Below are 21,432 nucleotides of genomic sequence, written 5' to 3'. Positions count from 1 at the left end.
CAAGCCCTCAGGTCCCATTCCCTTGGTCCTGCTGAGAGCTCATCCACTTTCTTAATTTCCTCCTAAGCAAATACAGCAGAAAGCTCCGCATTCCTGAGCACCTCTGTCCCGACTTTATGTAGGAATTGCTCAGTGAAATTCCTTCTGGGCTTGATGCCTTTTGGCAGGGCCAAGAAGCATTCAAAAATTACCAGAAACTCTTGAGATTAATTGGTGTAGGTTGAAAAGCTTCTGCCAGGACCTTCATCCAGGACTTTGGCTGACTATACATGTGTCAAACAGTAGCTACAGGCCATCCTCCCCTTCCTGTGGAACTCAGTAACAACAGTTTCTAAGCCAGGTGTAGTGCTGCATGCCTGTGATCCCAGCACTAGGGGGGCTGAGGCAGGAGGATTGCTGCAAGCTCGAAGCCAGCCTGGACTACATAGTGAGTTCAAGACCAGCCTGAATGATATAGTGAGTCCCTGTCTCAAAAAACAACAAAAAAACAGCCTCTTTTAGGAAGTGCACAGTCAGTGTGATGTGTGTGCATGTCTGTGTCAGTGTTCAACTAAATTTTAGAATTAGAACAGCCTTGGAATTATTGAATTGTCGTGCATCAGACCTACACATACGTCTTTGGAAAAAACAACCATTTTCAGACAGTTTTGCATAAGCATGTTTATTTAAGCTGTTAGGCAATCCATTTATTTGCTCTGGGTTTTCCTCCAACATCCTTGGTGCTTTTCTTGAGCTAGGGTCTGTGGGGACGCAGATCCCCTCCATTTTCCTCCAGATCAATGCTGAGTCTCTTGCCGAGAGAGGGGGATTCTTCATTTGAACTTACTAATTTGGCAGAAATACTATGCTTCCATGCCAATTCAAATAGAAAAGAGAGAGAGGGCACACGCAAGGGGAGAGGGACAGAACTGTTTTCTAATTAATCAAGGTTTGTATATCAGCACTTCATTTTTTACTCTTAAAGTGACGCACTGCCATTTGGGCTGCAACTCAGAATATCTCTTACAATTGCGAAAGAAAAAATAGTGAAGTAAAAGAAAGTATAAAATCCCGCTTACACAGTATGGCCGGTGACATTAGCTAGCGCTTGCTCTACTCTCTCTAACGGGAAAGCAGTGGATTACAAGAGACTGAACTGTATCTGCCTCTGTTTCCAAACTTATTCACGTTCAATGTTTGCTCAAACAAAAAAGCCGGGAAAATTTTATTAATTTTTTTAAAAAGTTAATATAAAATTATAGCAAGGAAAGAAACCTGAACTTTATAGCAACACACTTGGAACAATCCGCAGCAGCGGGAGAAGAGATTTAATTTAGCTGATTTTCTGTGGCTGTTGGTCGTTCGCTAGTCTCGCTATGATGGAAACTGCACATTTTTTCGAAGGGACCGAGAAGCGGCTGGAGGTTTGGTTCTCCCATCAGCAACACCATGCCAACCAGGGATCTGGGGATCTTCGCACTATCCCAGGATCTGAGTGGGATGTACTTTTGAAGGATGTGCAATGTTCAATCGTAAGTGTGACAAAACCTGTCAAGCAGGAAGCTTATGCACTCAGTGAGAGTAGCATGTTTGTCTCCAAGAGATGTTTCATTTTGAAGACAGTGGTACCACCCTCTTACTGAAAGGTCTGGTTCCCCTGTTGAATCTTGCTAGGGATCACAGTGGGTTTGACTCGATTCAAAGCTTCTTTTATTCTTGTAAGAATTTCATGAAGCCTTCTCACCAAGGGTACCCGCACCGGAATTTCCAGGAAGAAATAGAGTTTCTTAATGCAGTTTTCCCAACTGGACCAGCATATTGTATGGGACGTAGGAATTCTGACTGTTGGTACTTGTACACTCTGGATTTCCCAGAGAGTGGAGTAGTCGGTCAGCCAGATCAGACCCTGGGGATTCTGCTGGGTGAGCCTGACCCACGAGTTATGGACCAGTTCTACATGAAGATGGTGTTACTGCAAGGGATTCACTCGTGAGAGTGGAATTTGTGACCTGATACCAGGTTCTGTCATTGATGCCACACTGTTCAGTCCTTGTGGGTATTCAGTGATTGGAATGAAATAAGATGGAACTTACTGGACTATTCACATCACTCCAGAACCAGTTTTCTTAGGTTAGTTTTGAAACAAACTTAAGTCCAACCTCACCTGATCAGGAAAGTTGTGGAAGTCTTCAAGCCAGGAAAATTTGTGACCACCTTGTTTGTTAATCAGAGTTCTAAATGCCACACAGTGCTTTCTTCACCCCAGAAGATTGAAGGGTTTAAACGTCTTGATTGCCAGAGTGCTATGTTCAGTCGTTACAATTTTGTTTTTACCAGTTTTGCTGAGAAGCAGCAACAACAGCACAGTTGATTAAGAAAAATGAAGAGAAAACACTTTTAAAAAGAGAACACACATAGAAGGTGGTGGCTGCTTTCTAGATGTTGATACCAGGGGCTGTGCTTTCTGTAACTGCCACCTTGCAGTTGCAGAAGGCCCTAGAGGTAATGACAGTGTAATCATTTTGAAGTGTATGCATTGCTGTATCAAGGAGTTAGACTTCTTGCATGAATGCTCTCTTCTGTGTTCTATGCCACTCTTGCTGTGAAATTGAAGTGTGTGTAGAAAAAAACTTTTTACTGTATGAAACTTTACAACACTTGTGGAAATAATTCAGTTTGGTTCATACACAGTGTAATATTTCTGCAGGTGTCATCTGAAATCCCCACCCCACCCCAACAAGGATTTCGTCCTCATTAGGTGTTTGCCTCAGACTAATAATCTGGGACTCTTCTATTACATTGCTGCCAGAATTTTACATCCAACTACCTCCACTTCCTAGAACATATTTTTCTCTAGTAATATTATTGAAACCAATTTCTACTTCATAAAAATGTTTCTGCAACAGCAATTAAAGTTTTTCTTCCTTGAGTCAAGGCCTCCTAAGAAAATAATTCCAGTTACTCATTTTGTGTATTACTGTTTTTATAATTGTTCGTGCATTTATAATCCTTGATTTCTTCCCTCACCATGGGATCTTTCCTCCACCCCCAGGCCCCTAAATAAAAGCAATACACTGTTAAAAAAAGAAAGAAAGTATAAAATAAATTGGGATCTTAATTAATGTTCGCTATTCTAAATGTGCTCCAGTGGATTAAATACTACATTGATCCATAAAAATCTTTCTTGTCAAAGACTTTCCTCAAATATAAAACAAAATTTTCGAAACCATTATTACCTTGATGGAGATCGTGTCCCCCTTTATGTTTGTTTGTTTGTTTGTTTCATTTTATTTTCCGAGCAAAGTAGTCTTCCATAATGCCCGGAAGATGTCACAAGCCCAGGCCTGCTTCTGGTCCAGGTGCAGCTCTGGACACCTGATTCACACACAGCAGAGAGGCTTGGTCACACACAGACCTTGCAGCTGGGAAGGAGGGTCAGTGTGGGGAGGATAGGGTGTGTGGGTTGTGACATGCAAGAAAGGATGGTGAGGAAGCATTCGAGGTTGCAGAAACGGTTGGGCTGTTGTGGGGAGTGGGAGAGCAGCACACACAAAGGTATTCACACTGCCTGGGATGTTGAAAGGTCTGACCAGGCCTGTTGGAGCCAAAGCAGCCGCCCTCGATTGGAAGGTGTTATCAGTCGGTGTTCACCAGAGAAACAGATTTAATAGGAGAGACAAATATATAAGAACTTACAGGATTGGCTTGCAATGGCCGCCCACAGAGTCAGGTGTGGAAGAGCGAGAAAGGTCTTCCTATGCACCGGGGATCGATGGCCTGGAGCTCACTGCAGTGTACCGTGCACGTCATCATGAGGAGGCCTAGGGGTCTTTGATGGAGGCTGAAAGGTCTGCAGTAGAAGCCAGGAGGCAGTGTGCATGGTGAAGGTGAAGACCAGATCTTCTCCGGAGAAGCAGAAGCAAGCCTTCCTTCTTCATTTCCCTTCTACACTATTCTGGGGATGACCTCCCAAGGGTGAGTCTTCCACACCCAAACTGTGCTAAGCCAGCTTAGGTGGGTGTTTCTTAGTCACGTTGACACAATCAGTCAACCATTGCAGAAGGCTAGGGGTTTGTGTTCCAAATAGTCCATTGTGAGGGTCCATTGTAGATTTGGGGGCATGGAGGTAAAAGTGTATTTCTACTTCTAGAACTCCCTTCTCCAGTCCTATGCTCAGCTCCTCTAGCAATGAGGAGAAAAACAGTCTGATGAGGAGGAGTCTTAGGAAGCTTTACATTTGTTTCATGGATACGAGTGGAAGCAAGACAACAGTCCAAATTTAAGAAGTACACAGTACATTTGAAACCAGGCATGGTGGCACAACCTGTAATCCCAGCACTCAAGAGGCAGAGACAGGAGGATCTCCATAAGTTCAAGGCCAGACTGGGATACATAGTGAGTACAAGGCCAGCCTGAATTATAGTGAGACCTTGTCTCCAAAAACCAAAATAACAACAACAAACAACCAAATAAATAAAAAGAAAGAAAACAAGCATTTGATGAACCATTATATATGTAATATATAATTTGGTTCCTTAACTATTCATTTTCAAATATGCTCTCAGTTCATCTTTCTGTGAGTGTGAAAAGCTGTAAAAATATTATCAAAAAAGGTAAGAGGAGCCAGCCAGTCAGCGTGACTTTCCCTCAATGAGAAGATGTTTGCATTTGTAGGTATCCTCAAGTAATTTTAATTTGTGGGGGTTCTTAGCTTCACAATTTCACTACAGGAACACTGCCATCCCCAGTTTGGAACCCAGTGCTCTTACGATCTTGGCATCAGGGTTATGGCTTGGGTCCACACATGTTCCTCCCAGTTTCAGCCTCAGTAAATTAGAACCTAAACAAAATTATATACTTGGGGCATATCAAGTAGGAAAATATGAAAACAACAACACTCCAAGACAAATCAAATAGACATCATCACCACTGATATTCTGGATACATGGTTGTCTTCTCACATCCATTGACATTTTTCTTGGTACTAACCGAATTTTATATCTACCCCACCCAAATGTAAGCATATGTGCTCTAGAGAATTGGGTGTGTGGCTAAGCTAGTGACATAATCTCAGCCTCCAAACACCATCCTTCTTGAGGGACCATCACATGACCCTATTTAGGAAACGAAGAAAGCTTTTCTGGGGTCTTCAGAGTACCTCTGGTTGAATTGGCTTGTATCTACAAAAATGCGAAAACTTGGAGGAAATGGGACATTAGGAGAAAAAGTAATGTTAGATATGATGGTTTTTATTCTTTGTTCAACAGATGTTGGATGCCCATGGTATGCTACTTACCATGATCCTGCCCTGCCACAGACCAGTGGGGAGACGGGCATATGAAAGGATGTTGGCAGTACAATGTGACAAGGGAAATTTCTCGTGGTTTGCACAGAGCTTTGTGAGAATACTCACTGTGAAAGGGGTCAGGGAAGGTTTCCCATCAGTCTCCTACTGGGATGAAGTTGAAAGCAGGGTTGGTGGGAAAAGCAGAATGAACATTGCAGGCGTGCGAAGACTGCATGTGCTGAAGCAGAGCGTACCCACCGAGCCAAGTAAGGCCCTGAGATGTTAGGAGAGGCTCTCACCTGAGCCTTCTTCGGCAGGCACGAAGTAGAGCAGGGTGAGTGGGTGGGCATCCTTGTTTACTTGTCCAGCCTCTCAGTACTAACCATTCAGACCTTCCCCAAATTCCCAGCTCTTCCTAGTAGAGGAAGAACAGCTAGTGTTCATGAAGTTCCTACTGTGTTCCAAGAGCTGTGTCAGGCGCCGCCTGTTTTATCTCTTTTAACCATCATAGCAATTCTCACTATAAAGAAGATACGTTTGGAACGTCCGCAGCTTAGATAATGTTCCCAAGGTCAGATAGTCAGGGAATGATAGAGCTCGGATCTGAACCCAGGTTATTCTGGTTCCAAAGCTCAACTCTACACTTAATTCTGCTTATGTAGAATCAGCTTGAAACATTAGTTTGAATGAGCCCACTTGGTATTAATTAGAAGGAGAAATTGGCAAATGCTATTTTAATTGCTTTGAACTATTCTCTAGAGAGCACATTAAATACCCAAAAGCAAAGCAAAAATGTGTATTAATAAGATCACAGCCATTCAAAAGGCAATTGTTTGCCATCAGTTCCAAAGAGAATAAAAGGAGAGGAGCTCAGTTTTCCCCAGTGTTTCATGCCAAGCGCTCAGGCTCCAAGTTTTCCCCTCTGCTCTCTCTTCACCTCCTCTCCTTACACATTACACGTTCCGGCTCCATTTCGTAAGCTGTAAGTGGTATTTATAGGAAACACCAATCACTGCCAACAAGTGAATACTCACATTAAACACGATTTTAAACAACCTTCTCTCCAGTTGTTTATAATAACCTCTTGGAAGTTTGAAATTAAAATCTGTATCCCATCCAGCCTTTTTCCCGCCTCTTACATTACAAAAAGCCAAGGACTCGCCCTTGAGCATACTTCAACTCCCTGGCCCACCAGCCTGACATGCTCTGTAGCTAATTATCTCAGTCCCTAAATATCAGTCCTTTCTCTGGTATTCTCTGGTTTCCTGGACATGATTCACTCTCCCTGGGCATTTCATTGTTTGGTTAGGGAACAAACTCTTTGTCCTCTTCCCTTATGCTATCTTCCCTCCACACCTTCTCGGCGAAATATGCATAGCATTTCTATTCTTTCACAGGAAGAGGCCCAAAAGTTGAGATAGTTCAGCCTCATTAAAGATACAAGGTCACCAAGACCTAGACAGTGTATGTGTGTGTGTGTGTGTGTGTGTGTGTGTGTGCGCGCGCGCGCGCGCGCGCGCGCGCGTGCGATTTACCCGAACACACACAGCTGGAAAGAAGCTGAAATGAAGCAAGAAAGCGGGATCCTGGTTAGGGTTGTCGATCCGGAGAAGAGCAGTTGCTTATAAGCACAAGCCTCCTGGTTTGATCTCCAGCACCACACACATGCACACACACACATAACACACACACTCTCTCTCACACACACACACAAAGCGAGAGAAAGAAAGAGAAAAAGAAAAACCAGGCTCTTAGTTTCAAATTGAATCCCACTGTGGAGATCCTGCGATTCCCACCCATCCCAGTCACTGGTCACTGGAGTCAGACTGTCCCTGCCCAAGCCAAGCGTCACGTCCCATTGCTCCTCCCAAGTAGCATATAACTTAGCATAGGCCCAGGCGCAGTTGTCTTGGGGGGTTCATCTTGTGGCCCAAATGCTGTGGTTGTATCATTATTTTGCAGTAATTTTCCACACCTCATTGTCATCCCATGGCCTTCTCTCCAAAGCTGTTCTCCAGTGTGCACCATCCATCCCTCCCTCCAAGGAAGTTTTTAAGAGGACAAGGTTTTAGCCTAAACATTCCAGAGGGAGAACTGTAAAGTCCCAATATGTGAGGTGGTTGGGCTGGGTGGGACTTCTAAGGCACGGCCCAGAATTGTAAAGCTATGCAAACATTTTGCTGTGGAGAATCTGGGAGGTTTGTGACCAAAAATTGTTGTGCTTTAATCCCATTGCCTGGAGGTTCTTGGAGACTATCACTATTTAGACCCACAGAGGCACAGCAGCTGTCCTCACGCCCCTTGGACCACCTATGTCCTGATGCTGCCCGGTGTAGGTATGGTGGTCCCTTATTTCCCTGATAAAGGCTGAAGTACTTTTAAGTATCAGGAAATAGAGGGGAGCTTCTTGACATGGAAGGAAAAGCTCCCGGCACCTGTGTTTTGTGAGATGGGCTACATCTGTGCACACATGGCTTGTGCTTGAGTTAAAGCTCAGCTGTTAGCTCTCACTGCCTGTAAGTTTTGGGGGTTTTGTTTGTTTGTTTGTTTCTTTTCTGTATTGGGGATGGAACCCAGGGCTTCACACTGAGTGACATCCTCAGCCCTTTCTATTATTTTTGTTTTATTTTATTTTATTTTGGTTCCAGGGATTGAACTCAGGACCTTGCGCTTGTGAGGCAGATGGCAGAACCACTGAGCTAAATCCCTGGCCCTATTATTTTTATTTTCAGAAGGGTCTCACTAAGTCACTAGATTGTCCAGGCTGGGCTCAAACTTGCTGTTTACATCATCAACCCCTAAAAGCAGTGGCTGTTACCCAGATTATGATTCTCCCAGGCAAGTTCACCTGGCACCAGGAATTGCTGGTGCTGACTTATACCTTTCATGTATTGATTGTTTCTGTGTTCCTTCTGTTCTGAGTTTTATGGTAGGATTGATAATACAACAGATGAGGTACTTAGGCCCTGAATACAGAGCATTAAAATTAAAGCAAAGCTTTGGGTGTATGTATCCACATAAGCCATATGAGCAAATAGACTTTTCCCAAGTAATTTTGTAGAGCCAACCTCACATTCGAGAGTGTATCTCTCTCTTTTTTTTAAAGACACATGTATTCAGCATCGTGATCAGACTATTACATTTAGCAATCAACAGCATGGGTGCAAAAAAAAAGTCAGATGCTGCCTTTGCCCTTCAGAGCCGCTTTGGCAGAGCTGCCGATCTTGGCTGTCTTTCAGGTATGTTCAAAGAGTTGACGTCTTGAAGATATACTTCATCAAGGGTACCTCCCTAGCGATAACTAGGCTTCTTGTTTCAAAAACTTACTATTGGCTTTCTTCCAGAGAAGGCCAATACTTCAGTTTGAATGTCCCCAAAATTTAGAGATGTTAAAATCATTTAGATTTCGTTTTTTTGGTACTGGGGATCAAACTCGGGTCCTTGCACTTGCGCGGCAGGTGGCGAAACCACTGAGCTAAATCCCTGGCAAATTTTTTTTTTTTTTTTTTTTTTGAGACAGGGTCTCCATATCCAGTTCAGGCTGGCTTTGAACTCACTATGTGGCCCAAGGTTGACCTCGAACTTACTGAGATCCTCCTGCCTCAGCCTCCCAAGTGTTGTGATTTCAGGTGTGCACCACTACTCCTGGCAAAAATTATTTAGAATTTAAACGATTTTCCAAACTTGGCAACTTGCACATGGCAAGGGGAAGGGGTCTGTGCATGGACAGAACACAGAAGGACTGTAAATCTCATAATGCATTCTCGCCTCTGCAGAGACTTCTGGACCCCTAGGAGACCATCTCCCTCCTTGCTCCACTCCTCCACACTGCTCAGGAGCCTCCGCACAGCACTGGCTGTGTTGACACTATTTGTCACCTGCCAGGCTCTGCCACTGGATAGCCAAGCCCCTGGGTGCGTTGGATCAGTGGTCGGAAGTTAGAACCCTGTCTGGGAGCAATTGCCACCACGCCAGGCTTGAGTCACTTTCAATGCGCCAACCCATCATTGTCCAGAAAACAAAAAAGTCTGAGAACCACCTCCATGTACCTCTGTGCATTTGTAAACCAAAGGAATCAAGTCATAATGAAAACTCCAGAAACTGCATAAATACCACAGGGGATTTCAGCTAAATGAATGTCCATGATTTAAAGGAGGTGAGGAAATAAGATTATTTCCACATTCCTGAGATAGGGCTTGCTGGGTATGATTTCTTAAAAACCAGTGTGATTGCACTTTACCAGGAAGATTAGGTTCTGTTGAAATACAGTGAAGTGGCTGAAAAATGTTCCATATGACTTTTCACAACAATAAATTTCATTAATTCATTTAAAATGTGAATAAGGAGGGCTGGGAATTTAGCTCAGAGGTTTCACCGCCTGCTGCACAAGCGCCAGGACCTGAGTTAGATCCCCGGTACCAAAAACAAAAAACAAAAACAAAACAAAAATGTGAATAAGGAAAGGGACGAGGAGATAGAATTATTTGTGCTGAAAAAATTCAGAGATATTTTCAAACTTAAAAATATTTATCCCCAGCACCTCAAAAAAGCAAACCCAGGGCCAGGGATTTAGCTCAGTGGTTCTGCCGCTTGCCTCGAAAGCACAAGGACCAGAGTTAGATTCCCGGTACCAAAACAAACAAACAAAAAGCAAACCCAAAAATATTTCAATGAGAAATATTCTCCATTCTACCCCCACTCAACACATAGTTTTTAAAAAATTCTCATTTTTATTTTCTTGCAGCACCCAGGACATTTGCAGAGACACATCCCCAGTTTTTTCTATTTTTTATTTTGAGACAATGTCTCACTAAGTTGGTAAGGACCTGAACTTGTGATTCTCCTGCCTCAGCCTCACAGAGGGCTGGGATTACAGACATTCGATACCATCCCCGGCTTAAAATTCTCCCTTGTAAAATATGACTTAAAAATTGGAAATGGTAAAAGTGTGTGTGGTCATGCACACCTGTAATCCTAGCACTTGGGAGAGTGAGATAGGAGGATCCGCTGATAGTTCGAGGCTGGCCTGGGCTACGTAAAATGAGTTCAAGAGTAGATTACATAGAGGGCTGGGGATTTAGCATAGTGGCACTGCACTTGTCTTGCAAGCATAAGGTTCTGAGTTTGATCTCTGGTACCTGGGGGGGGGGGGGGGAGTAGACGACACAGCAAGACCTTGTCTCAAAAAACCAAAACAAGGGCCTAGGGTTTAGCTCAGTGGTTTCGCAGCCTGCTGCACAAGCACAAGGACCCGAGTTTGATCCCTGGTACCAAAAAAACAAAAAATCAAAAACAAAAACCAAAATGTAAAGAGCTTGTTCATATACACATACTTTTTTAAAAAGCCAAATTCTGAAATAATTTTCACAAACTAATTTTTATTTCTAGATTTCCTTTCATTGAGCTCCATTTTCATATTTCTCAAAAGTTATTTCTAAAAATTATATATCTGATAAAATCACCACACAATGCATTTAGAAAATAAAGCATGAAAAAAAAAAAAAAGAAAGTATGAGACATGGTCTTTTCTGAGGTAGTGCAAGTTTTTTTAGGGCCCAAAACTGAGGGCTCAAATCTACCCTCTCTTGAAAACCAATTTTTTTTTTTTTTGGTACTGGGGATCGAACTCAGGACCTTTCACTTGTGGGGCAGGCAGTGGTGCCACTGAGCCAAATCCCCAGCCAAGTTGTTTTCCAAATCAGGGTCTCGCTATAGTTTAGGCTGGTGTTGAACTTACAGCAATCTTCCTGCCTCAGTCTCCCAAGTGCTGGGGTTACAGGAGTGTGCCCCCAGGCCTGGCTTGAAACCAATCATTTTTTCTTAGAGAACTTTTCCTTATCCTTTGGGATTTAATGTAAATGCTACTGCCTCCTAAAAACCTCTGATGCCTCTAGGCAAGGTAAAATCAAATTAATATAAAGATACTTGCCAAGAATGCTACCTGTTTGCCTGCATTACTTTGTTTCATCTTCAGATTAACCTGAGGGGTAAGGTACTATTATTCTGTTTCACGTTTAGAAAGTTCACCGCAAGACAGGAAAGCTTGTGGAGCTGTTGTTACCTACACACAGGCAAAGTGACTTCAGAGCTCTCGCTTTTCAGTACTCCACTATCCCGCTCCCCAAAGTGGATGTGTTCATCGAGCACTCTTTCTCTATCACAGAATTTGTAGTAAATCCACATTAGTGGATTGCCTGCCCAGCACTTACCCCATTCTGTTCCCAGCAATTTTCTTTTCTTTCTTCCTTTTTCTGTTTGTTTGTGGTACTGATATAGGGGGAAGAGATGCAACTCCCAAACCTTCTAGATATCCAGAATGTGAGTTTGTGTTCTCTAAAATTGAAGAATGAATTCTAGGAACAATGGAGGTTAAGAGTAGGAAAAATTTATTGAGAGAAAGAAAGCTTCGAAGAGAGACAGAAGGGGGACCGGAAAGTGGGTTGCCCGCCCACCCCACTTTTCAAAGATGTTTTATACAGCAAAGCCATGTAGTGAGGCGGGTGTACAAAGCGGAACAAAACTATAAGACCCAACGGAAATTTACAAGGTGGGCATGAGATAGGACAAAACCATGACCAACCAATAAGATTACAAGTATGGTCACCCAGGTTATATTGATTAAACGGGGAGCAAATGGGGGAGCAAGTCACGTAGCAAGCCTACAAGAATTTTCAGTAAGGGTGGGTCTGGGATATTTCCCTGGAAAGGCTGGGTTAAAACCTTGGCCCCCCACCCAAGTGATTGATACCTATTTAGAATATCAGTCACTGCTATTCATCCTACATGGGTATGGTAGTTTCTCTCCTTTTACAATGCTGGCCTTCAGTGAATGTGTCTTCACTGTCCTCCATGTTGGCTCCTTGTGGGCTGGCCCTAACTGCCTACAAGATATCTAATTAACTTACCTATATGCAATAGTACTGAGGATTGAACTCAAGTAGTCCTGAGTGCTGAGCTAAATCTTTAGCTCTTTTTTATCTTTCATTTTGAGAGAGGGTCTTGCTAAATTGACCAGGCTGACCTAGAACTTGTGATCCTCCTGCCTCAGGCTCCTAGGTAGCTATAATGACAGGCTTGCAACACCACACCTTGCCCTAACCATTTTCTATTTCAATCTGATTAGATAGTCTTCATCCTTGTACCCAAGAATGAAACCTGTGATGGAGGCTAAGCCAATGAGCACTCTCCCTCTCATTACTCACAATGATTGGTCCAGGGTAGACATGTGCCCTAGGTTGGCCCAATCAGAATAAATCTTGAAACTTTTGCTAGGATAACTGGGACACAGATTCCTCTTCCCCACTGTGTGTGAATGATGTAGCTTCAGGAGTTGCTTGGAGCTACCTGGGCTTCATAGAGCATTCCAATGACAGAGTAGCCTACAACACAGAACCAAAGCTTAGAAATGAAGAGAAGTGCTGGGTCCGGGCCTGAGCTTTGAGCTCCTTGGACCAAGTACGGCTGAAGCCACCTCTGAATGTCACAGATGTATGTGAACTTCCTGTGTTGTTACAGAATTGGGGGTGGCTGTTCTGTTGCATGCACTTTTTTCTTGTTTATTTAATTGCTTCTTTCCCTCAATACACACTAAAATCACGCGGGCAGGAATCACCTCTATCTTGTCCCTATTGTGTTCACAATGCCGGGTAGCTGGCAACCGCTCTCTGAATACATGCTGAACGAGTGAAATGAATGAATGGCAGATTTTAGGGGGCTCTGAGTGACCTGAACCAAAATTACAGTTTGCTTAGATTTCATGACGTTTCCAGGGCTTGAAATTTTCAACATGAATCATCTGAAAATTCTGGTGTAGCTAAACCAGGTGAGATTGAAATGAATTTCCTGATTTCTAAAATATTTCAATTGTACTACACCAGCTAAGTCTTCATTGAATAGGTTTTAACTCCTTAAAATAATGATACCACAAAATTCAAACAACTGCAAATAAAGAACTCTCATTGGAAATAGAATTATTATCAAGTACATTAGACAAAAACATAAATACACTTAAAATGTCAAGATTAATTGTGTATACCAGGAGGCTGAGGCAGAAATATTGCCATGAGTTTGAGGCCAGCGTGAACTACACAGTGAGACCCTGTTTCAAGAAACCAAAAAAAGCCAGGGATTTAGCTCAGTGGTTCCACCGGCTTCCTCGAAAGTTCAAGGTCCTGAGTTCGATCCTCAGTACCAAAAATAAAAAAAGAAAGAAACCAAGGTCCTGAGTTGGATCCCCAGTACCACAAAAACACACACAAAAGTAATTGTGTATAATACAGATTTGCAGCAAAATGTGTTTTACTGATCTTCTTTTGTGTTTTATCTTTACCTTGAAATAACCAAAAACTAAACAAAAGCAGGATAAAGTAGAAATATTTATTAAAGCAACCATCAATTTTATATTTTGAGACCTGAAACATCAGAGATTTACTGATGGGACCTATAGTAATTTGGGAGGTTTGCAGGCAAAATATACATTTGAAACATAACAGCAGAATGAAGAGCCAAGAACCCATAGGGGTCACTCAGCCTAACTCCCCCATTCACCATGCAGAAATAAAAGACCTAGTGGGAAAGTCAACTATATTTCATCCAACCTGAAAATACATTAGGCATTCACTAGGTACTTCCTATATGGCCGATTCAGTGTCAGATATTGAAAAAGAAAAGCGATCTCTCTCTAGGCAGGCATGGTGGCACATACCTATAACCCCAGTACTCTGGGAGGCTGAGGCAGGAAGGTGGCAAGTTCAAACCTAGTCTAGGTGATTTAGGTAGACTTTGCTTTAAAATGTTTTTTAATTAAAAGGAACTGGAGATGTAGGAAAAAAAAAATCTCTCAAGGAGGTTATAGTCTAGTTGGAAATCCAAAGCTACATGCCATTCAGTGTCCTAGGCTCTATGGTAGAAGTGTCGAGTCAGGCTCTTCCAGGGCGCTGTGGAAGAGGAGATGCCCGGTGGCAATTCAACTCACGTGGTTCTCGAGTCTTGAAGATTTGCCAGCACACCATGGGCAGGGAGGAATGAGCAGTGGAAGGTGTGATGGGTGGTGGTGGAGGAGGAAAAGAATTTCAGTGAGGGCAAAGGGCATGAAGGGAGGTGCACAGCCAGCAGCAGGCTGAGAGAGCCAGGAACTCTGCATTAGGGGATTAGTTCTGTGCAGGCCCAGGGCGGGGAGGCGGAGCTGAGGTGCCTGCCTGTCTCCCCTCCCATGGGCTTTACTCGCTCCTAGCTGTGAACTTCCAGACTGTGGAGTAACACTGACATGAGTGACATGTGCATGGCGGTGAATTTACTTCACAGATGCAGCAGAGACTTGGCTGAAAGCACAGGCAGAGGGAAGATGAGAGTCCAGAGTGGTGGCACAGGTCTAATCCAGGCACTGAGAGGGAGTAAAGCAGGAAGGAAGCAGGAGATTAGGGTGTGGCCAGCCGGCAGTGCAACTGGGCGTGGCCTGCCAATCCCGGAAATCCAGGACTTGTACAGAGAAACAGTTCCAACGTGTGCCATCGGCTCCTCAATTCCTCTGGTGTGAAATCAAGCAGGTTTTTGATAGGTCAGCCTAGATACGATGTCAGCCTGAGGAGTAGAAGATGTAATGGGGGGCTGCTGGGAGTGGCAGCAGATGCTTGTAATCCCACCCCTTGGGAGGCTGAGGCAGGAGAATTGCTTGAGTTCAAGGCCAGCCTAAACTACAAATTGAAACCCTGTCTCAAAAAAACAAAACAAAACAAAAAAACAACCCTGCTTTCTCAAGGAAAGAAGGACACTGGATCAGGTACAGAAGAGGAGACACCAGGAAGCAGGAGTGGGCTTTGGGGTGCAGGATGTGGGCCCAGAAGCAGGCAGGAGTGGAGCTGGTGCTCGGTGGGGTACTGAGCACTGAAAGAACCTTAGGTGAGGCAGGGAAAATGAGCCTACTCAAGTCTAGGAGCCAGAGGCTGCCTTTCGCCCTGGCTGATGGCCTCACAGAAGAGCTGGGGTCCCTGGGGCTCGGCCTCATGTGAGCTCCCGACCTGTAGATGGGGAGATGCAGTCACAGCTCACAGCCAGCACGGGGGCCAAGCCACCCTCTGGCTCAAGGACCAGATGGGACTCTTCCCAGGTTACCCCAGGGGGTGTGAAAAATCAGTATAAAGCCAGTGAAGTGCTGTACGCCTGTAATCCCAGCACCCTGGGAGGCTGGGGCAGGAGGATCGAAAGTGGAGCCCAACCCGGCAAACTTAGTGACTTAGAGAGACCCTGTCTCCAAATAAAAATAAAAAAGGGCTGTGGATGAGGTGCAAAGGCCCTGTGTTCAATCCCCAGCATCCAGAACAAAACAAACAAGACTTGGTCCAGGAGGCCTCCAAATACACTAATCAGGAGGCTAGAAGGGCAGAGAAGAGGAAAGAAGAGCACAAACCAAAACCTGCACATTCGGAGTAAGCCCACAAACTCAAAGTCTCAAAGAAAAGGATTACAATAAAATATAACATCCTTCCAGCTAGTGCCGCAACTCGGCTATGTGGCAAAACTCAGTATCTTAAAGCAACCTTTTATTCCCAAGCAGCTGGGCAGGACAGTGTCACCTGCAGGACAAGGCCTGGACACCAAGATTGGGGGTCCCGGCTGGCCGTGTCTTGTCCCGCTGGGACCCAAGGCTAGCAGGACACAATGTCTGTTTCCTGCTCCTCAGTCGGGGACCCAGGGTAGAGACCAGCAGTTACCTGGCTCGCGTTCCCACAGTGCAGCTGTAGTTCAGGTCCCTTCATGTAAGGCTGAAAGATGAGAGGGCAAACTGCTCCTCCTGTTCTCAGCTCTCACGCAGCTGGTTGCTCAGCACTTGGGTGCTGGGTGTGTGGGAATACAGTTCCTGCAGACACCGGCCAGGAGTCCTCTCCCTCAGCACTGACGCCGTCTCCAGGAAGATGGTCTCACCAGACTGTTCCCCACTTCGGAGGCCAGTTGCAAGCCTGTTTGTGGCCTGTGTTTCCGACCAACAGGCTATGAACCGGTGTCCCACAACCCCCTCCTCGAGTCTGATCAGCTTCTTAGAGTGCCTGGCAGAATGTGGGGAAATGCTTAACTTGCATTTATTACAAAGAATATTACAGAAGGCAGGCATGGTGGTGCACGCCTGTAATCCCAGCACTCAAGAGGCTGAGGCAGAAGGATCACTGTGAGTTTGAGGACAGCCTGAACTACATAGCGAGACCCTGTCTCAAAACCCAAAAATCTATAGATGAACAGCGAGATGGAACACGTGTATAGGGTGAGACGTGTGGTCCAGAGCGCCCTGTGCTTTTTGACCACTTCCTGTTTAGCTGGTGGGGTCCCCTCAAGCCCAGCCTCTTTTTTTTTTTACTGGAAGCTTCAATACATCAGCAGGATTGATTAGGTCACTGGCTGCTGGCGCCCAACATGACCTTCTCACCCACTCCCACCCTGAGCCCTCCAGGGACGGGCTTATCAGCTGGAGATTGCAAGCATCTGCCAGGAAACAGATGAAGACAGACAATGTGTTTCACAGTCTTGGGATGGCCCGAGCAAGGCCGGAAAAACTCTGGCACCCCACCCTGAGACCACAATAAAGGTGTGAGCACAGAATTGTATTTCAGGAAGTGAGGAGGCTACACAGACACCAAGCAAGATCCCCTTCCAGAACAAGAGTCATTCCAGATAAAATTAAATGAATGGAATAATCTTTAAAAAAAAAAAAAATCTGTTTTTTTTTTTGGGCGGGTGGGCACACTGAGGGCCTTTACACTGAGCTACATCCCCAACTTTTTTTATTTTGAGACAGGGTCTCACTAAGTTGCTCAGTTGTCCAGGCTGAGCTCAAACTTGGGATCCTCCTGCATCAGCCTCCCAGAGTGATGCATTACAGGCATGCGCCACCACATCAAGCTATAAAATTTTAAAAATAAGTAATGTAAGAGTTTAAAAGATAAATCAAGGAATGAAAGCTATAAAAAAGAATGAGAGCTGGGCATGGTGGTGCATCCTTGTAATCACAGCACTCGGGAGGCTGAGGCAGGAGGATCGCTGCTCGTTTGAAACCAGCCTGGGCTACATAGTGAGTTCCAGGGCAGTCTGAACTACATAGTGAGACTCTGTCTCAAAAAAAAAAAAGAAGAAGAAAAAAGAAGAAGAAGAAGAAGAAGAAGAAGAAGAAGAAGAAGAAGAAGAAGAAGAAGAAGAAGAAGAAGAAGAAGAAGAAGAAGAAGAAGAAGAAGAGGGAGAAACAGAAACAAAACAAGAATAGGTGAATTAAAAGAAAGAAAATTAGAAGCCTTGAAAGTGAACACGATATTCATCAAAATCTGAAAAGTCAGTAGAAGAGGTAAACTCTAGATGGACAAAGTAAACAGGAGGTAGAAGGGGCGGGGGTCACAGATTCCAATGCAGAGAGAGAAAACTTTAAACAGGATGCAAAAGTACTCAGAGATATCCAGATAGAGGGGCTCCCACAAGCGAGGGAAAGAGGACATTCCAAGGCTGGGTGCCCAGGGCTCCGAGGCTGAGGCAGGAGGACCAGTTGGAGGCCAGCCTAAACTACATGGTGAGACCCTGTCTCAAAAAGCCAAAACCAACCAACCAAAAAACAAAACAAAAAAACAACACCAAAGAAATAAGACAGGGAACAAAACAAAATAAAAATACAGAGATGAGCAATGCTGATGCTGTTTCTTTGAAATGCCAGAATTCTAGCAGAGATGGTCAAATAATATCAGGGACAAGAAGAGACATAAATCTAAAGAGAAGTGAGATTCGTTTTTAAAGTCATAAGCAACTACTATGAACTTCATGCCAGTGAATTTGAAAAGCGAGATGAAAAAGAAAAGTTTTGAAACATCTGGTAAACAATCAGATATGTGTGTCTCAAGCTCAGAAAAAGTCCAGGCTGAAGCTGAGATAATCAGAAGTGGACAGATATTAAGGGCAAGAGGCAGAACTGATGCAGAAGTGGAGCAGCAGTATCCAACCCAGGGCCTCACACACTCTGGGCAGATGCCACGCTACTGAGCTAGGAGCCGAATTGTTTTCAGAGCCAGGGTCTCACTATGTAGTCTAGGCTGGATTTGAACTCATTATGTAGCCCAGGCGATCCTCCTGCCTCAGACTCCCCAAGTGCTGGGATCATAGGGGTGCACCACCATCCTGTGAGTATCGAGAGAGCTAAGGAGGCGCTAGCCGTGAAAACGAAGAATAAGTAGTCAGAGTTCTTGAAGAGTCAGAGATGATTCTGTCAGAGGGATCAGGACCCCCTATTAGAGGGAGGAGCAAGGTTCAAGAAGTTCAATGGACAGCAGAAGGAAGGATAACTGAGTCCGGGAAGCTCGTGAAGAGCCCAGAGGACCCGGCGCGTGACTGTCGGGAGTGACCTCGGCATGGGCAGCGTCAGCAGCACCGTGCGGGAAGCGCACCAGCACTGTGAGTGTAGACCTGGACTGCCTAGGAAGCTCTACACTGAAGGACAGGAGGAAAGAAGCAGCCGTGGGGGGCGAGGACAGCTGACAACAGCTGTGGAGAAAGCTGAAGTGTGCATGGAGGACACGTCTGGGGGCATCTTCTATTTATTTATTTATCTATTTATTTAAAGATATGTGCTCTTTAATCTTTTTTTTTCCCTTTGGTATGAGGGATCGAACTCGGATCCTTGCGCTTGGGAGGCAGGCAGCGGAACCACTGAGCTAAATCCTCGGCCCGCATCTTCTTTCTTTATTTGCAGTGCTGGGGGTTGAACCTGGAGACTTTGCACTGAGCTACATCCTCAGCCCTGTCCTTATCTTTCTATTTTGAGACAGGGTTTTGCTAAATTGCCCAGGCTGGGCTCAAACTTGTGATCTTCCTTCCTCAGCCTCCTGAGTTGCTGGGATTACAGGCTCGTGCCACCGTGTCTGGCTATAGAGCTCCACAGCCTTCTTTTTCTTTTTCTTTTTTTTGTACCAGGAATGGAATTCAGGGCCGCACGCTTGCCAGGCAGGCACTGTACCACTGAGTTACATCCCCAGCCTAAAATCCACAGCTTTTAAAATCAACAGAACAAATAAACCTAATGGGCAATGCAAGAATTCACTACAGCACGTGCACAATCAACAATGAACATCTTCCACAATTCAGAAAAAAAAAAAATCTATGAAAATAAAAGACCTTCTTTAATAAATTACCTGCACTTCTGCTACTCTTTCAAGTAAATATTTTAGAATATTGATATTTTTGGAGGCTGAGCATGCACACTCAACATAAAGAAAGTTTTAAGCTTGAAGTATAATGTATTGTTTCAATGAAAGATATAAATAAAATGGAATTATTAGAACTTGATTCTGAACAAAAGATGTAGTGTAAGTCCTTTATAGGCATAAAAAAACTCCAATGAAAACTTCGAGTTATTAACAAGAAGTAAGGAGTAAAGTAAAATCCTGCCAATTCTCAGATAATGCTGCATAGAAATAAAACTATCCTGTTAAATCTCAGTAATCTTGATGTACTTATTTGGAATTTGGGACAATTTTGACTAAATCTTAGCAAAAGTTTACCCTTTCACCATTATTAATCAAATTATAGTATAAACCATATTCATAAAGCTCATGTTTAAATTACATTAGAGAACAAATTATGTTCAAATATCTTGTGCATACCGTACTTAGTAACAATTTACATGTGAATTATAAACATTTTAATCTACCCTCAAAGTCATTCTCTTTAGGATCTTTACTATTTTTGTACTTGCTTGGTCTTCACATGAAACTGTTTCCTTAAAGATATATTGTACCCTCACTCAGAATTTAAATTGATGTCACTGGGCTCATTGTTATTCAGAGTATTTTATATAAAATAATTGGATAAAATTTACCTGTAATTGATCTTCTGTTTTTCCAAAGCAAAACAAGATGATAAATAAATTATGACTAAAAATAGTTTATTGAGAGCTGGGCGGGGTGGCACACGCCTGTAATCCTGGCACTTGGTATATGTGCTGCCGGGGAGCGAGCACAATTTCAGCCCTCAGGAGGCTGAGACAGGAGCTGGGGATTTAGCCCAGTGGTACCCGCCTGCCTTGCAAGCACAAGGTCCCGAGTTCGGTCCCTGGTACCAAAAAATAAATTAAAAAAAGAAAGGAGGCTGAGATAGGAGGATCACTGCAAATTCAAGGCCAGCCTGGGCTTCATAGCAAGATTCTGTCCCAACAAAACAAAACAAAGCAACCCAAACGAGCCTTGTGCATTGCTCTTAATGGAAACTCAGTAAACTTTTTCTTGGCCTTATTTGTTTTTTGGACAGCATCTCACAAGGTAGTTCAGGCTGGCCTTGAACTCGCTAAGTAGCCCACAGTGGTCTCAAACTTGCAGCAATCTTCCTGCCTCAGCCTCCCAAATGCTAGGGTCACAGGCGTGGGCCACGATGCTCGCCAATGTCTACTTCATGTGATGACCTTGAGCTTCTATGGGTTCTCATATTCTAGGGTGTCCAGATTCTCCCAAAGATACCAGGAACAACTTGACTGGCTGGTAGGCCAAATGGAGAGACTGCCTCTCACAGCCCTCTTTCTTTCTTTTTTCCCTTAGACAAGGTCACACTACATAGTTCAGGCTGACCTTGAGCTCATTATGTAGCAAAGGCTGGCCTTGAATGCACAAAGATCCTCCTGGCTCAGCCTCCCCAGTGCAGGGATCACAGGCCTGCACCACCACACCCTGCATTAGAGCCCTCTTTCAAAGATCTTAAATTTGATTAAAGACTAACGAGAGGGAAGCTTCTAAGACCCCAAAGCTACTTCTTCATCCACAGCACTGTCCCCACAGTTCTGATGCAGAGAGGGAAAGCTTGATTCTCCAGAGCAGGGCACTTCCTCCACTAGTGGCTGAAGTGTAACAGAATCTGAGTCCCCTTCTGCTGTGGGAGTTCCGCACGTTCTGCTCTCCCTGCCCTGCCCTGCCCGCCTGCTTGCATTTCTGTCTGTTCAGTCTCATTGAATGGTCATTGCTAGGAGCTGTTGTGACAAAGGTGAAGGTAGGGATGGGTCCTGCTCTCGCGATGTTGGCCGTGGTGGTGGCGCCGGTGGCACACATCTGTAATGCCAGCACCCTGAGAGGCTGAGACAGGAGGAGCTCAAGTGCGAGGTCAGCCTGGGCAGCTTATCATTGAGACTCTTCTGTCTCAAATAAATAAGGCCTGGGGAT

At 44.3% G+C, this 21,432-nt stretch overlaps 1 pseudogene; it reads left to right on the top strand.

The window, feature by feature from the left end:
- The first annotated feature begins 1,336 nt into the window (after positions 1 to 1,336).
- On the top strand, positions 1,337 to 2,428 carry LOC147830159 (S-adenosylmethionine decarboxylase proenzyme-like; annotated as a pseudogene).
- Positions 2,429 to 21,432: the final 19,004 nt, after the last annotated feature.

This window comes from Heterocephalus glaber, unplaced genomic scaffold (genome assembly GCF_053883595.1).
Source record: "Heterocephalus glaber isolate CG9 unplaced genomic scaffold, H.glaber_assembly_v1.0 deba00000331, whole genome shotgun sequence".
In the NCBI taxonomy this organism is placed as follows: domain Eukaryota; kingdom Metazoa; phylum Chordata; class Mammalia; order Rodentia; family Bathyergidae; genus Heterocephalus; species Heterocephalus glaber.
Note: the sequence above shows the minus strand (reverse complement) of the source record. Positions and strands in the feature narration are given on the sequence as shown.